This window comes from Stegodyphus dumicola, chromosome 12 (assembly GCF_044657685.1).
Source record: "Stegodyphus dumicola isolate Sdum_Otavi_A_Nest chromosome 12, ASM4465768v1".
In the NCBI taxonomy this organism is placed as follows: Eukaryota; Metazoa; Arthropoda; class Arachnida; order Araneae; family Eresidae; genus Stegodyphus; species Stegodyphus dumicola.
Genome location: NC_140779.1, coordinates 2562855 through 2569776, shown reverse-complemented (window position 1 = coordinate 2569776; position 6922 = coordinate 2562855). Strand labels below are relative to the sequence as shown.

Below are 6922 nucleotides of genomic sequence, written 5' to 3'. Positions count from 1 at the left end.
CTCGGCCGCTGGTGGGCCTGCCGCGAAGTGAGAACTGAATTAATTAAATGAGAAATACTTAATCGTCTGTGAAAAACTGTTTCTCTTTTGTTTTGTTTGCTTAATTTCTTTTATACATCATTCCAGCTTTATTATAGTATTTGAATAGAACATGTGGCAACGATTAGATAATTCTATTCTTTAAATGATATAAATTTTGTGGATTATGAGTTATAATATGAACGAAATATACGTTAACTGTTATATAATTATTGGATTATATAACAGTTAACTTAATTTCCGTTATATAATTATTATATAAGTTAACTGTTATATAATTATCAATACTGTTAAGTGAATCTAGCGCCAGAGTGTCGCTATGGTAAACAAATACTAGAGTGAATTTTAAAGAATGCATTTATTCTATTGTGGTTTATGCGCTGTCGGCGAAGTAGATTTAATTCAATCCAATAAGTTTTAATGAAATGCAAGAAAAAATGCGTATAATTTAATATTCCAATACAAGGAAGTCATGTGGTGTACACAACAGATTTTTTTATTCTTCAGATCAGCGGTTTTCAACTTTTTGACTAACGCGTACTATCTAAATAAAAATTGAACTCCAGTACCACCACGTTTTACAATGATTATTTTTCAGTTTCTCAACAGAAATATTAAAAAAAAAAAAGAATATTTAGCCATTTGAACTACCCATTGGCTATTTGTATTAAAGATGCGCACCTTTATGTCTGATCTTATTTCAGTTACTTTGAACAGTAAATTAGGATCTACTTTTAATTTTGTACTGTATTTATTTTTTAAATATGACATGGAAGAAAATTTTTGTTCACACAAACAGGTTTTGCAAAAAGGCAATAAAAACTTAACATCTTTGTTTGAAATGCTTTTAAATTATTTTTTCGGTTCAAAAGATTGCAAGCGTGATGTTTTTGAAATCTTCAGTCAGACTTCGATCACAGGAAATTTCTATCAATTATCCTTTTTCTTCACAAAATAAAATTTCGGGTACATTTGAACAAAATGTGTTTCTAATCCAATTTTCCTTTTCATATGTCTCGGGAAAGAACATTTTGAAATTATCAATGAAAACTATGGTTTTTAATGTCGGATGATAATAATTCTTTTATTTTCTGCTAGAAAACTTTCTAAAAGTGGCGAAAAGTTAAAAATATTATTATCCAATTATCCGATTATTAGCTCATTTTTTTTATAATTGCATTTATTTTATTTCTAATGGTAAATAAATTAACATTTTGTCCCTGTAATCCTAAATTTATCTCATTTAACTTTTCCATAAATATCTGTTAAATATGTATGCTAAACGCGCCAACCATAATTCCCTAAACAAACATTTTTGCAATTCAAATATTTAATCACAGAGGAAAATCTGAGTTTCTGATCAAAGTTCAAAAACACGATTTAAAACTTTGCCTCTGGATAGATTCTTGGGAATGTAACAAAAGCATTTAATCTTCACTGCCTATCTTTTGACATAAAATCGCAAATATTCTTGAAGCTCTTCTTTTAATAAAATCAACGATTTTCACAGATTGATTTAAAACGATTTTTAGGTTTCTAGGGATTGTTTTGGCTACTAAAGCTTCGTGATGAATGGAACAGTGAATAAATTTAGCTTCAGGTGCTACTTTTTTAAATAACACCAGAATGTTTTCCTGTTAAAGCCCGACCTCTGCACTGTAAAAAAAAAGTTCGCTCTTTACAGGCAAAAGTTTTGTAAAGTTACAAAATCAAAAAGTTACAGAAGAATTTCCTGTAATGGTAACAGGTTGAAAGCAAACTGTAGCGGTAACAGCAGATTTGCTTGTAACATTACAGATAATGTTTCAGTAGCCGCGCGGAAGAATCACGTGACTGACTGGAAATCAGCCAATCAGGAGAAAAGTGTTTGAAAGCTAGTTGCAGAAAAAAACATGGCTGAATGCATGTTGGTTGTATAGCGCAGGTAAGTAAGAAAATGTTTACAATTACTACTTGAAATATTTTTTGTTCATTTTATGCAGATTATTCTCATGCACTTTGCATTGTTATATGTAGTGAGTAAGTATTTAAACGTTTAAGCTTTGCGATTAATTAATATCAGTGTTCGTAATGTCTAATGAGTTGAAAGAGTGCAAAATATTTATTCCAAATGCAGATCTAATAGTAGTATTTTGTCATTGTGCATCCGATAAATTACGCCTTCAACTGCCCTTATTATTATTTAAAACTAATTATTCCAAAATTTAATCACTGTTTGTGGTATATAATTGAAATGGTAATGTGGTTGTTGAAAACAAAACTAATCATTTTAGCGTTCTTTTCCAATCGTCTGACCAAAGAACGTTTGACATCTTTTTCCCGGCAGGCCTTGCGAGAAACGTTTATATAAACATTTAGAATTCTGAATGTAATGTATATATTTTTTTGCTTACTAGGTTTAGTTTATTCTTTTTCTAGGATTATCTAATTAGTTATACCTGGTTTATAATTCAGTCTAATATGTTTATGTACGAGTGTGTTATGAAGTAAAATTACAAAAGCTTGAACAACGCGGTCGAGAATCTCGTTTATTCCTTTAGTGTAATAATATTTTTTTCATTGGTATTAATTTCTTACGAAAATATTATAATTCCAAAATGAAGTAATTATATTGATTAAAAATATGCCGTATCATACTTTTCGTAATGTTTTGTTTTACTAACTAGATGCAACTTAATTATTCCATATATTTTAATATACCAATATCAACAGGGGAAAAATGGAAATGACCTAAAATATTTTTCTAACAATTCGTTAAACTAATTATAAAACAAAACTAAAATTTTGTGCATTATTTCCAAAAATATCATTTCATTAATATTTTATAAATGACAACATATATTATATTGTATATATAACTACCATTGCATACTTATAAGTTTTTAAACATTTAATGTAGAATTTATGTTGATTTTATTTTGCCCAGTTTTAATACAGTTTTGAAGTATGATAGTCTTGTTACTAGGATAGCATGAATCTGCTAATACAAGTTTAATACATTTCTTGACAAATGTTTCTCTTATTCATGTAATACAATATATATAAATCATAAAATAAGTTTTCTTAAAAATAAATTATTATTGTTTATTGGAATTCAAAACAATTCTGTATCTGTATGTTGTATTAAAAATAAAATAATAATGAATTTTTAATGAAGCATTGATTTTAGCATTAATATATATATATATATATATACATGAATAAATGGAAATGCAAGCTACTTTTCCTTACAAAACCGCCTATGAATATATACTTTCCTTTAGGCTGATAGCCTTTGCATGCTTTGCCACATTCTATCAATCCAAATGATGCAAATATGCAGAAAATTTTACTTTCTTTGAAAGTTAATACCGGAAATAAAATTCAGTGCATTTGTAAACTACATTAGTTCTCTTATAGCTTGGCATTTAATTACCCAATGATTTACTAGTCCAAACTAAGGCAGAATTCAGATATCGTTCAAATAAAAGAAAATTAATAAGGTCTGATTTTTAGATCTATATATGAAGATTTATTTTTTTTAAATATTATTTTAAGTCAACCAAATTAATTTCAAATTTAAGTAAGTATTCATGCCTTTCAGTAGCATTATTTTTGATATCTTAAATTAAATAACTGAATGCAATATTTCGTGTTAATAAAAGAAAAGCAATGTTATGAAAGACTAGCGAAGCAGATTTGCAAGTTCTAATTACGAAAGGTCCCATGCTTTAAGGGGTCATTTTTAAAAATACTTAATTAAAAAAAAAATATTTAACGTAAAACTTCCAAACTTCACACATGTGGAATATTAATTCTATATATTTTATCTCATTCTTATTTTATTAATTAATTTCATAGCGTTTTGTGTGACACTAGCAGTAATTATTAATTAAATTTTATGCTGTTTCTGATCTATGTTTTGATTTTGTTATTAATTACGTTATTTTACATAAGATTTAAAATTATGTAAGGAACAAAAACCTTCTGCATCTATTAATATATGCTGAAGTGAATGAAATTATGCCAGTGAAATTTTTTAAAATCAAAAACAAATTTCTGTGGAAAATTAAAGTTATAAATTCTAAATGCAAACAAAGGAGTGAATTTGAAAGTTATCAAATAAGCCAAAGTGTTGGTCATTTTTTCAGTTTTTCAGAAGAATTTTTATACTTTGCAGAATGGGAATATGATGTTTGGTTTTGTTAGTATTAATTATTACAACTGAATTATTGCAACTTACATTGCAACACGTAATTTAGCTTAAAATTTATTTGAACTTAATTTTCTAATTTATTTTGATCATGTATATTTCATGTGTCATAAGTCTTTGAAATGAACTTAATTCTCATCCTATTTATTTACACAATTTTTTTAAAGAAGAAAAAGTCACATTTGTTTTGCTTAGTTGCACACGAAGATACAGAGGGAGAAAGAGGAGTTATGTTTACTTGCAGACTTTTTTTCCCTCCTTTTATATTATAGTATGAAAATCAAGGGGGAAATTAAGCAATCAATTTAATTTTGAAGGATGTGATTACAATAAGATCATAACCAATCAAAAATATTCATGAATGAACTACTGGTAACTATCATAGTATTATTATTTAAAAGAAACCTACATTCCAATAAGAACGCTTAGTAACATAACCATTTAAGTTATCTAATAAAAGTAATTTTCATTCCTACTTCCCTATACATTGAATTTCACTCTTAGTATTGTCCACTGCTACTCCCTAGACCTCAAAGCATTTAATGCATCTGGAACTGCAATTTGTGTCTTTTTCTACAGCATGCAAGTTATCACCGTTTAGTTTGTACTGCCACGAGCAATGATCTTCAGAATTATCGTATTGCGTTGTATATTCCACCCCACCCAGCTTTAGAACCAGATTCTGAAAATTAAAAAAATATTTACATAATTTTCCCCCTTTTAATGCATTCAGAAAATGAATATTCCAAGAATTTAAAATGGATTTATCAACATAATGATTGTTTTCGTCATACTAACAAAGGCAAACTTTTGCACACTTAAGGCCCCGTTGAATCTTTCTCTTCTAACTGTTGAATATTATGTCAGCCTAATACAAACAATGATCTATGATAGTGAAAGCAAATATCAACTGCCATTCACTGTGCAATTTTGCCATATCAGCTGAATGTTCACCCTAGCAAGCATCGGACCACAACCTTCTCTAATTATTTATGTATGATCTGAGGCCTAAGGATTTGCAAGAACAACAATGAGAATGACAGAAGTTCAAATTATAAAGAAGAAATGAGATAACTTATTAGATGTTGCAATTATGTGTATTCTTATTGAAATAGAGGTTTCTTTTAAATAAATAATATTGTGATAGTAGTAGTTTATCCATGATTACTTTCCATTTGTTATATTCCTACTGTGACTGTGTCCTTTGGAAATTAAATTATTCGTTTAATTTTTCCCTCTTAATTTTCGGAAGATAAAATTAGTAAAAATAAGTGGGAATATGGCATCAAGAGCATTAGATATCCCCATTTTCTTGAAGCTGTTCACTATTATTGTTTCATCAATGATAGGCCATGCATCCAAAATCCACTAGCAAATCAGTTAGTAAGATGAAAATGACCACTATGCGGACAAAACATTTAGGGTAACTTGTTTTGTGAGCGCCTTAAGGAAGACAAACATTACCTAAATCTTTAAAACATATTCAGAATCCTGTGCTAAAAGAAAGCTAGGGGGAAAATGTTGTCCGAGTCCCAGTGATTCCTTTGGACGAATATGTAATATTGTTTTAGAAATTTAAGGTAATAAATATAATATTTTTCGAATGCTAAAACAGTTCGAGAAATTTATTCAAGTTCTGAATTCTGAATATAAGTATACTGTATATTATATTTAATAACTATGGTGGCTTCATTTATGAAAATATTTGAATATTGGCTGTTTTTGTACAATGAACCTTCTCTAAGCTACGTGATTCCTGAAAATTTTGATCTTTAAATGATAGTGGGCATCCTAGCGAAGTTATGTTTACTAATTAGTTATTTTATGAGGGATGCTGATTAAATTTAAAAAGTGATTGACTGAGGTAGCTTGTCGTAATGAGACGGTTCACTGTAATCCAATTTTTTAAAGAATTTAAGCTGTTCTTAATTAATTAAGATATTATAAAGAAATATGATTAAAAGTGTTATATAAGCACATGTTTAAAACATCTATTAAAATAATTTTTATAAGCTTTTTAAGAGCATGATTATGATTTTAAAAGAAATGTTTTTTTCTTTATTTAGGAGACATGGTTTACAAAGAGGAGAAAAACCATTCATTTTTTCCAAGCAGTCGAAACGAATTTTTATGAAATGTTTATTAAATTATGTTATTTTTTAATTAATTCTTTTTTTCAGGTTTTATGTAAAGTTTATGAATTAAGTAATAAATTATTTTTACTTCTGTATTTTAATTAGCATATTATTTGCTTCATAGTGTTTCACAATAAAATTATAAATTCAATAAACTTCTTAATTAACATGCTGTAATATAGAGAGATCATAAAGTTTGTTTTCTGTTGTCACACGTTTATTTCACAATTTTGTATGCTAATCTCGAAATTTATAATATCTAGGAATACTTTTTTAGTATCACTTTCGAAATGGTAAATATTAAGCTTATATTTATTACATATTATGTTTGTAAAAAATTATAGGTAAAATTAAAATGCATTAAATTTTAAGCTAAACTGAAGTATTAATTTTAGAAATAAATTTCTTAAAGGCATAATTGTATTAAGAATTTTAAGGGAAACAAGGCTTTAAAAATTAAGGTCAGTTGGCAAAGTTTTATGCTTATTCAAAAAGCATGACATTAGGTTTTTAATGAAAGACTTCTATCTGTTAATGCAAAGGAAATTATTTGAAG

At 27.5% G+C, this 6922-nt stretch overlaps 1 long non-coding RNA gene across 1 annotated transcript; it reads left to right on the top strand.

The window, feature by feature from the left end:
* The first annotated feature begins 1901 nt into the window (after window positions 1–1901).
* Window positions 1902–6461, top strand: LOC146993491 (uncharacterized). Its single transcript, XR_015038284.1, has 2 exons — window positions 1902–1963; window positions 6298–6461. It is a non-coding gene; the product is annotated as an uncharacterized LOC146993491 (long non-coding RNA).
* Window positions 6462–6922: the final 461 nt, after the last annotated feature.